This window comes from Gobius niger, assembly GCF_951799975.1.
Source record: "Gobius niger genome assembly, chromosome: 8".
NCBI lineage: Eukaryota > Metazoa > Chordata > Actinopteri > Gobiiformes > Gobiidae > Gobius > Gobius niger.
In genome coordinates this window covers 4,170,024-4,181,079 of record NC_136859.1, presented here as the reverse complement: position 1 = coordinate 4,181,079, position 11,056 = coordinate 4,170,024, and the positions used below count along the sequence as shown (strand labels likewise).

At 46.6% G+C, this 11,056-nt stretch overlaps 1 pseudogene across 1 annotated transcript; it reads right to left on the bottom strand.

The window, feature by feature from the left end:
• Positions 1 to 787: 787 nt before the first annotated feature.
• Positions 788 to 4,604, bottom strand: LOC306966302 (protein NLRC3-like; annotated as a pseudogene). The gene is made up of 6 exons: positions 4,474 to 4,604; positions 3,591 to 3,630; positions 3,336 to 3,528; positions 1,406 to 3,248; positions 935 to 1,337; positions 788 to 838 (listed from the first exon to the last, which is right to left on the bottom strand). The product of its transcript is annotated as a protein NLRC3-like (transcript).
• Positions 4,605 to 11,056: the final 6,452 nt, after the last annotated feature.

The following is an 11,056-nucleotide window of genomic DNA, read 5'->3' as shown; positions in this document are numbered from 1 at the left end:
AAATGTGTGTCATAAAAGAGTTCAGTCACAGAGGTCCACCAGGGGGCGCTCTCCTCAGATCTAACACAGACACAGAGTAACCATCATCCCCCAGCCCAAACCCAGGAAACAGAGGCTCAGTGAAGGAGGAGGTGAAGGTGTAAATGTGGGACAGTTTTCCACCAGAGTCGACCTCATAGAAGGACAGAGCTCCAGCCTCAGAGTCCAGGAACACGCCCACTGCACCTGAGCCAGAGAGAGAGGAGGAGGAGGAGATGAGGTCTGTTTTTCTCCTGTTGTGACAGACAGAGTAACGTCCACCAAAGATCCTCAGCCTCCAGGACTGATCATTGTCTCCAAACACACTCTCCTCTCTGTCTCCTCTCCGTCTGATTCCTCTGTAACTCACTGCTATATCAACCCCCCACCCTATACTCTCACTCCTCAGCACCTCCCAGTAACAGCGCCCCCTCAGGCCAGTGGAGCTCAGGACCTGAGGCAGGTCCATGAACCTGTCCTCATGATCTGGATACTGCTGCTCCTCGCTCGCTCTGGTCACAGTCCGTTTGTCCTCAGACAGAAGGAGGTTCCTCTCAGCTGTGTTTGGATCCAGAGAAAACTCACAGGAATCTGAGGAAACAAACACAACTCATGACATCACTTGTTCATTCCTGTTCCTGTGAGTTTTCCTGTTGTTTTTTGATTGTTTTATTTGTATCATACTGAGCTGTAATAAGTACAGGCATGAACAAACTGGGAAGATCCAACATTAAAAAAAATGTTTCCATGAAATTATTAAAACACAGACTCACACTTCCGTGGACCTGGGACCATCCACTGTTCTCCAGCAGGATCCAGCCTGAAACACACAAGTCCAGTTTACTGTAGACCAGACCAGACCTGGACCAACCATGGACCAGAGACAAGACCCTGAGAGAGTCCAGGGGGGCCTCACCTGAGAGAGAGCAGGGGCCCCTGAGGAGCCCGTAGAGCGGTCAGGAGCTCGGCGGAGGGTCCTGGATGGTTGTAGCTCAGGTCTAACTCTCTCAGGTGGGAGGGGGCGGAGCTTAGAGCTGAGGCCAGAGAAGCCCCGCCCCTCTCTGAGACCAGACATCCAGACAGACTAAAGACACACAGCATTAGCCTCTAATGTGGACACAGAGACAGAGTGCATCATGGGAGCGTCTCACCTGAGGGTGTGCAGTCTGCAGGGGGCGCTCTTCAGTCCAGAACACAGCAGCTGCACTCCTGAGTCCTGGAGGTCGTTGTTACTGAGATCCAGGTGAGTCAGACTGGATGAGCTGAGGACTGAGGCCAGAGGAGCACAGCTGAGAGGAGACAGGCCACAGCCGCTCAGACTGAGGACAGAGAGGACGATTAGAGACGAGAGCCAAGACACAAGTGTTTAAATACAGTCTGGACTCACATGGCTTTGGTGGAGGCTTTGACGACCGGCAGCAGCTTCAGGAGAACTGTTTCTAAGGAACAGTATTTCCTGAGGTCAAACTCCTCCAGGTCTGAGTCTGAGGACAGTAAGAGGAAGGACAGAGCAGACCACTGACCAGGAGAACGTAACCAGGAGAGACGTCCTAATCTCATGTAAAACTGTATCATCTCCACCAGACTGTGGTCGTTCAGTTCGTTCAGACAGTGGAGCAGGTTCAGGCTCCTCTCTGCAGACAGACCCTCTTCATTCAGCTTCTGTTTGATGTAGTTTACTGTCTCCTGATTGGTCGAGTCACTTCCTGTGTGAGTCAGCTGACCTGGCAGCAGGCTCTGATTGGTCGGCAGAGACAGCCCCAGGAGGAAGCGCAGGAACAGGTCCAGGTGTCCGTTTGGACTCTGTAAGGCCCGGTCCACAGCAGAGCGGTAGAAGGTCTCAGGGCTCTCAGAGGAGTGTGGTGTGGACAGCAGGTTCTCCTCGGGGTCAGGGCTCTCACAGGAGTGTGGTGAGGACAGCAGGTTCTCCCCAGAGCTGAAGAAGGTCTGATGGACGTGAAGAGCAGCCAGAAACTCCTGCACAGTCAGATGGATGAAGCAGTAGACCTTGTCCTGGTACAGGCCTGGCTCCTCTCTAAAGACCTGTGTGAAGACTCCGGAGTACACTGAGGCGGCTGCAGCGTCCAGCCCACACTCGCTCAGGTCACTCTCGTAGAAGATCAGGTTTCCTTTCTGCAGCTGCTCAAAGGCCAGTTTTCCCAGAGACCGCACCATCTCCCAGGTCTCTGGAGTCCAGTGAAGGTCTGTCCCAGATCCCTCATGATACTTGATGTTCTTGACTTTGGCCTGGACCACCAGGAGGTGGATGTACATCTGGGTGAGGGTGCGGGGCAGCTCTCCTCTCTCTCTGGTCTCCATCAGATGGAGCAGGACTGTGGAGAGGATCCAGCAGAAGACTGGGATGTGGCACATGATGTACAGGCTGCGGGTCCTCTTGATGTGGGAGATGATGGCTGTGGCCTGCTGCTCGTCTCTGAACCTCTTCCTGAAGTATTGCTCCTTCTGTGGGTCGCTGAACCCTCGCACCTCTGTCACCATGGAGACACACTCAGCAGGGATCTGATTGGCCGCCGCGGGGCGTGTGGTTATCCAGAGGCGAGCGGAGGGAAGCAGGCTCCCCCTGATGAGGTTCACCAGCAGCTCCTCCACTGAGGCGCTCTCTGTGGGCTCCGTCAGGACCCGGGTCCGGCTGAAGTCCAGAGGAAGTCTGCACTCGTCCAGACCGTCAAAGATGAAGAGCACCTGGAGCTGCTGAAAGCTGCAGAGACCTTTGGTTAGACTGAAGAAGTGATGCAGCAGCTCCACCAGGCTGTACTCTGTGTCTCTGAGCACATTGAGCTCTCTGAAAGTGAAGGGGAACAGCAGCTGGACGTCCTGGTGGGCTCTGCCTTCAGCCCAGTCCAGACTCACCTTCTGAGTCAGCACTGTTTTCCCCACGCCGGCCACGCCCTTCGTCAGCACCGTCCTGATTGGTCCCTCCTCTGTCAGCTCTGCTCTGATTGGCTGCTGTCTGTGGGCGGGGCCTTTAAACAGGTCTTCACATGTGATGCTGGTCTCTGTAGCGGCTGGTTTCCTGGACGCCGTCTCGATGTGTCTGACCTCATGTTCCTGGTTGACCTCTGAGGCCCCTCCCTCTGTGATGTAGAGCTCTGTGTAGATCTGGTGCAGGGGGGCGGAGTTTCCTGCTTTAGCCACGCCCTCAAACACAGCGCTGAACCTTTGCTGCAGATGACTCTTCAGTTTATCTCTGCAAACTCCAACAGAACTCTCTGAATAAAGACAGAGACAACAGTGAACTCTTCACTGGACACAAACTCAAATATAAGTTATTAAAGTAGATGTGGAAGAGTTCTTACTGGAGCTCAGACGCTCGGCCAGCTGCTCCTGCTTCATCCTCCTCAGGAAGTCCAGGGTGATGTTCAGCACAGCCTCTCTGCTGCTCTGCTCCTCCTCACTCTCTGAGCTACTCTCTGGGTACTCTGAGACCAGGAGCCTGTGGAGCCTCTGCAGCTGCTCTTTGACAAACGTCAGGATGTCCTCCTCCAGACGCTGGAATAGAATCAGATTTAGAGACAGAGAACCCCACACATGCTGCAGTCGTGGCTACTCACCGTGAATATGGCGTCCAGCTGCTCCTTTGGGCCTGGCTCCCTGAGAACCAACAAACAGAAACATTAGAGACTGAGCAGAGACCACTGCAGCCGCCTTTGGACTCATTTAGACTCACAAGAAGCTCCTCCACAGACCTCCTGAGGACTCACCATCTACAGCTCACACCAGGACTAAACCAGGACTAAACCAGGTCTGAAAGTGAGAACATGTCCCAGAGCTCTGGTTTCAGCAGGTCTTACCTCTGGTCTTCAGGAGGAGGCTCTTTAAAGACAGGAGGGTTTCCTTTAGAGCGGTCACTTTTCAGAGACACAGAGCTGGGAGCAGGTTTAGGTCTGGGTTTGGACCCGGGGCCTGGTCCACATGGGTCCATGTTGTAGCTGCTGAGAATCAGAAGATCAGTCTTTTTACAATGTAGGATTTAGGTTTCATATTTGTATGTTAATGCTGAGCCCACAGCTTAGAACTCTTCACATACTGAACTAAAGTTGTTTGAGATTAACATGTATTTTATTGTCTCCATAGGGAAATGTATTCTCTGCATTTGACCCATCCTTCGCAGCAGTGGGCGACCGCAGTGCAGCTTTGATCAGTTTTTGAAAGACAAAGTGTGAGATTCTGGTGAGCTGTGTTAATGTCTAACTTGTTACCTATATAACGTACGATGGCTTTAACATTTTCTGCTGAACTCTTGGGTCGGGTCATCCATAGAAATTAAATCATAATCGTCAGGAGTTATATCTTTTTCGTACATATTTAAAACAAAATCAGTACATGACCTTTTCAGCGGTGACACTACACTTGTATATTGTTTGACTGAGGGGCAGATGACACGCCCTACAAGGACAGACAGTATTTGGTCACGATTTGATCAATGTGTTTTACCTCTGGTCTTCAGGAGGAGGCTCTTTAAAGACAGGAGGGTTTCCTTTAGAGCGGTCACTTTTCAGAGACACAGAGCTGGGAGCAGGTTTAGGTCTGGGTTTGGACCCGGGGCCAGGTCCAGGTGGGTCCATGTTGTAGCAGCTGAGAATCAGAAAAGGAGTTCAGAAGAGCAGAAATCACAGTGATGTCAACAGTTGAATCATTTTAATCCTAATTTGGAAAACTTCAACTTCAACTCCGCCGCTTCGACTCTTTTTTAAATACAAGTTATTTTAAACAAATATATTATTCCAATAAACAATGTTATACAATGTTTAATATTTCGATTATCTATATTCTCTTCACGATACATTTAAAAGACAGATAATGACAAAAATTGAATTTGACCATGATAGGATTCTATAGTCTCTGTTCAGCTGTTTGAGAAACAGGTTCACAGTCAGTCTGGTCCGTGATCAGTCTGGTCCGTGATCAGTCTGGTCCGTACCTCTGTCTGCTGGTCACCTTCGTCAACTTATGCCCACACTTTATTTTATAATTCCTGTAAAGTAAAACCTTCGGAGTCTTTTCAAAAACAGGAAGATAATCCAGAGCTACACTTGGTCTGAGCCTGGACAAATCGATATCCTGATGATAAGCCATGTGCAAATCCAGCCCGAAACCACTATTTATCCAGGTTTAATATTTAACCACATGGGACTAAACTATAAAGTCCAAAGTACAAAAGCAATGAAAAAAGTTTTGCTCTGGAACTCTCTCCGCTGAGTAAAATGAATAATTTACATCTTTACCTAAAAACATCAATACAATACATTACAAACACTTTAAGAAGAAGCAAAAACCTCTGTCCTCCTTCAGTTTAATGTTCAGGCTGAGGATAAAAACTGTCTCTGAAACGAGAGGTCTGAGTTTTGAGACTCTGCAGACGTCTCAGACCAAAGTGAGGCAGGAGAAGAGGGAATGTGCAGGATTATACGCTCCTGCATAAAACTGAGAGCCTTTTCTCACAGCGCTGTTCGTGCAGGTCCTGTATCGGAGGGGATTCAATATGCAGTTTATTAGTAGCAATCTGAGACCACACCAGGTCTATTCCAGACCTAAACACAAACTCTTCCCATCCTGAATCTGGACTAAACACTGACTGAGCCATCATTTCATTTGGACACAGTTATATGACAGTAGAAAACAGAGGAATCATCAGTAAGACTCACTGCGTCAGCGTCGTCTCTAATCCTTTCACTCTCTCACTTATCAGACCTGGAGTCATGTGACCACTCCTCCTGTGTGCCTTTTCAGACATTTATGTGTTGTTTTGATTTTTGATTTTTAGCATCAGAATGATCTATGTACGAAATTATCTTAAAAATGCTTCAATCTGGTAAAGACCTCTTTGCTCTGGAGCCAAATGTAACTGTACATTGTCCTAATAAATAATAAAATAACAAAAGAATATGAACTGGAATTAGGAGTTGGAGTAATCCTGCATATTTATCCACCAGAGGGCGCTCCAACACAGTGAAAAGATGCTTTAACCATCTAACTCCCACCTGAACAGAGCACATTTTCTCCAGTTTGGCTTTACCCCAGTCCAAAATCTTCTGGAAAAAAGCTGTGAAAATAGCAACAAAACTGAGACGAAAAAAATTATGGAAATGTGAGAAAAAAGTGAGAAAACATTGACAAAAAAGTGACGAAAAATCGATGAAAAAGTGGCAAAAATGTCACAAAAATGTCACAAAAAATTGACAAAAATGTGACAAAAAATGACAAAAATGTGACAAAAAATGACAAAAATGTGACAAAATGTGATAAAAAATTTATTTAAAAAATTACAAAAAAAATACAAAAAAATCGACAAAAAATGACCAAAAAAATGACAAAAAAGTTACAAAAATGAGTTGAATACCCAACAAAAAATGATGGGAAAAAAAATCTGATGACGTGAGGAAAAAGATCCTCTCGGTTCAGGCGGGAGGTTAACTTTGACACTACACTTTATATGTGAATGCTGAAGAATAAGGAGGTCTGTCCCAGATCCCTCATGATACTTGATGTTCTTGACTTTGGCCTGGACCACCAGGAGGTGGATGTACATCTGGGTGAGGGTGCGGGGCAGCTCTCCTCTCTCTCTGGTCTCCATCAGATGGAACAGGACTGTGGAGAGGATCCAGCAGAAGACTGGGATGTGGCACATGATGTACAGGCTGTGGATGCTCTTGATGTGGGAGATGATGTCTGTGGCCTGCTGCTCGTCTCTGAACCTCTTCCTGAAGTACTGCTCCTTCTGTGGGTCGCTGAACCCTCGCACCTCTGTCACCATGGAGACGCAATCAGCAGGGATCTGATTGGCCGACGCGGGGCGTGTGGTTATCCAGAGGCGAGCGGAGGGAAGCAGGCTCCCCCTGATGAGGTTCACCAGCAGCTCCTCCACTGAGGCTGGAATAGAATCAGATTTAAAGATTTTCAGTCAAAGAGAGGACCTGAGGAGCCCCACAGAGAACCCCACACATGCTGCAGTCGTGGCTACTCACCGTGAATATGGCGTCCAGCTGCTCCTTTGGGCCTGGCTCCCTGTGAACAGAAACACCATCTACAGCTCACACCAGGACTGACTCTGAACCAGGACTAAACCAAGTCTGAACGTGAGAACATTTCCCAGAGCTCTGGTTTAAGCAGGTCTTACTAGGGTTGGGCGATGTCCCCTTAATTGGTGGTTGACGATGTTTACAGTGAACCATCGTGATGGACGATGATATCGTCCATTTCTCATTATAAGCATTTTTAAAGACATTTACATAGCCTATATATGCTGCATATTATTTATGTTAGGAAAATGTGAGATTGCAGGATAAATGGATCCAAACTAAACATGATTTGAACAGAGTTATGGAACACGACTTTTGCAAAAGAAATGTGTTAAAACTCGTGCGTAAAAGTCTGAGAGGAGAACGACTTATTCAGAGGGTCATCGGCTCCTCAATACCAAGGCTCTTATCACACTAATACAAATTTAAATCGGAGCTTATTATTTGCATTTGCTCAATGTTAACGTATTGTTTAAGAAACAGTGGGTGAACGGGACAATATTTACAAGTTTGCGTCGTAGCTAACGTTTTTTAAGCCGCTCCAGGCGCCGCCCGGTCAGTGTGCTCGTAACTTCGTACCTCCTGCACCGCCTCTTTCTCTCCTCTCTCGGTCCTTCGTGAAGATATCTAAACCCATGGGCGCTGAGCTAGCTCCGATGTGAGAGCCATTTCGTCATTTGTAAAACTGTTTAGTTTTCGTACGAAGAAATGCGAGACCACGCGGTGTTAAAGTTAAGCTAGAGAGAGAGAGAGAGCCCCGTGCGTCAAATAGAGCAGCGCATCTTTACTTTGATATTACGGCTAACACATCATGGCTTCTGGCTTCTGGCAGGCTACTTAAACTAATATGCGCGCTGCATATTAGTTATATTCGTGATTTAATTTACAGTGCAATCCCTACAAAGTTTGAAGGTTTACAAGGCCCACAGAAGATCAGTGCCTGTTTCTGACAAGAGCATCACGGTGGTTGCTCTCCATCGTGATGTTGCTCATTCATCACGATGGACGATGACATCGTACATCGGCACAACCCTATGTCTTACCTCTGGTCTTCAGGAGGAGGTTCTTTAAAGACAGGAGGGTTTTCTTTAGAGCGGTCACTTTTCAGAGACACAGAGCTGGGAGCAGGTTTAGGTCTGGGTTTGGACCCGGGGCCAGGTCCAGTTGGGAACATGTTGGTGCTGGAAATCAGAGAAAAGTCTATTTACAACATACAGTGATTGACTGTTGACATTTCCGTTTCAACCTAATTTGACTGAACTGACCACGTCCTCCTGAAAGCTCTGACTCTGGTGCCGTCAGCTTGTCCTGATCGGACTCTTGCACAGACTCTGGTTCATGCACAACTTTTACTTCTAATCTGAGTTTAATGTTAAACCTGGTTGGTCAAGTCCATCACAAATACTGTTTTACATTCCATTCAACAACAGCCCTAAACAACATGACTTTTGCTCGGTATAAGTTCTTCCCCCTCAATGCAGGGTTCTTCTGACGGGGCCTGTGTAAAAGCGTCTGAAGGGAATCACTCGGCTTCTGTTAGTTTCGTTTCTCGAACAGTGAGGTGTTCAGGGGCTGGACTGGATAAAATGTGTATTTGTAGAATAAAGGAGGACAGACAATGCAAAATGGTTTGAAATTAAGTTTTGTAGGTGATTTTTTTTACATATATTTTTTATTTTTCTGATATTTATGGTTTTTAGTAGCGTAAAATAATAAGTGCCCAACTTATAGGAGGCTGTGAGCTCTTTTATGAAGTTTGCCCATGATAAACTGAAAATATAACCATGTGTCCAAAGCCGTTCAGTGGCTATGACATGTTTTCTGAAACTCTGGCCTTTGCTCTGCCTGATCCCGTCAGGCCTGGGACCTGGTCAGTACTTGGATGGGAGACCGTTTGGAACACCAGAAAGCCTGAGTGAATGTAATGAGTGAGTGAGTGGTTGGTTGTGGTCGGAGGGGCTGAATGGCACAGACTGGTTGCTCGCTTCCGTCAGTCTACCCCAGGGCAGCTGTGGCTACAATAGTAGCTTACCACCACCAAGTATGGAGTGACTGAATAGGGCAATGTAAAACGTCTGAGTGTCCAGAAAAGCGCTATATGAAATCAATGCATTATTATCATTATTATTATTAACAGTGTGACTGAAGAGACAGTCATAAAACAGACACATTGTCCAATGACAGGGACAGCCCTATTGGTCCATATCTCATCACTGAGACTCACCTCTGGTCTTCAGGAGGAGGCTCTTTAAAGACAGGAGGGTTTCCTTTAGACTTGTCACTTTTCAGAGACACAGAGCTGGGAGCAGGTTTAGGTCTGGGTTTGGACCCGGGGCCAGGTCCAGGTGGGTCCATGTTGTAGCTGCTGAGAATCAGAGGAAGAGTTCATTTGAGCGGAACATACAGTGATGTCAACAGCTGATGATCTCAGTTCTCCAGGTGTGACTTCACTGATGAACTGAATCAATGAACGTCCTTGACAGCAGGAGGTTTTCAACCAAACTAATGATTAATATGACAAATCCAAATAGGGCAAACTAATCCAACAAACATCCAATCTGTAGCCCCATTTAGCCACAAAATAAAGTAATAAATACAAAGATTGACTTTGTTGTAAATCATTTAGTCCGAGGGGATGTGGGTTAAACGGCTGTGGAGTCGACACTTCTCTCTCACTCTGTGGAGCCGTTTGAAACAGTTGAGAGTTTTTGTTTTGTTCATGGACGGCAAAGAATAACGATAATTAGTGACAATGTTTTCCTTGAAATTTGACTTGAAAAGGAGATATTTAGGCATTTAGACTCTTCCCAGGCTGTGCCTGTCCTGAGAGCTGGAAAACAACAAACACTTCCAGCTAAACTCTCGCCATTTATGGAAATTTGTACATTTCCAAGAGGATTCACATACATCATAACATTCTTCATTAGATATAGAAAAATGACCTTCATTTCCCCATTTTTCTTTGATGCAGTCCGTAGAGTTAGACACTCATCACTGAGACTCACCTCTGGTCTTCAGGAGGAGGCTCTTTAAAGACAGGAGGGTTTCCTTTAGACTTGTCACTTTTCAGAGACACAGAGCTGGGAGCAGGTTTAGGTCTGGGTTTGGACCCGGGGCCAGGTCCACGTGGGTCCATGCTGTAGCTGCTGAGAATCAGAGGAAGAGTTCATTTGAGCAGAATATACAGTGATGTCAACAGCTGATGATCTCAGTTCTCCAGGTGTGACTTCAATGATGAACTGAATCAATGAACGACCTCGACCGCAGGGGTTCCCAAAGTGGGCGTTGCGAGAGGATTTTGAGACAAAATGTTTTACATGTCATTTCTTAATTCGATGTATTTTGATTAAAAACAGAATACTTTAACCTCTTAACTCCCGCCTGAACTGAGAGGATCATTTTTTTGTTGGGTATTCAACTCATTTTTGTAACTTTTTTGTCATCTTTTTCATCAATCTTTCCTCACATTTTTGTCACATCTTTGTAATTTTTTGGTCATTTATTTATTTATTTATTTTTGTCAATTTTTTATTACATTTTTGTCATTTTTATGTCACATTTTATCACATTTTTGTCATGAAGCTTAGGCGCAAATTCAACCTGGAAGACCTACCAGCTGCATTCATTCATCACCTCATCACCAGCAGCGCACTCCAATCATCCAATCACGGACTCCGATCAAGCCGCACCTTCACAACAGCCAATCACCGCAGGTGCTCATCCCCTCAGCAGCCGTTCATCGCTGAGGATCGCCTTTTTAAGCTCCCTGGTCAATCACTCAGCAGTTTGCAAGCCGTGCTACGACCCTCCTCCACCCCTTTCTCCGCCTGGCTCCTCCCCGGCTCCGCTCATCAAGTGGCCAACCCAGGTCTCTTCCACCACCACCAGGGTCCAGGCTCTGGGGAAGATCATGGCCATCATTCGTCAAAGCCATGCATTCCATGTCGTTCGTTCAGTCTGAGCCCCAACAATGATTCATGTTCGTTAATAAAACACTC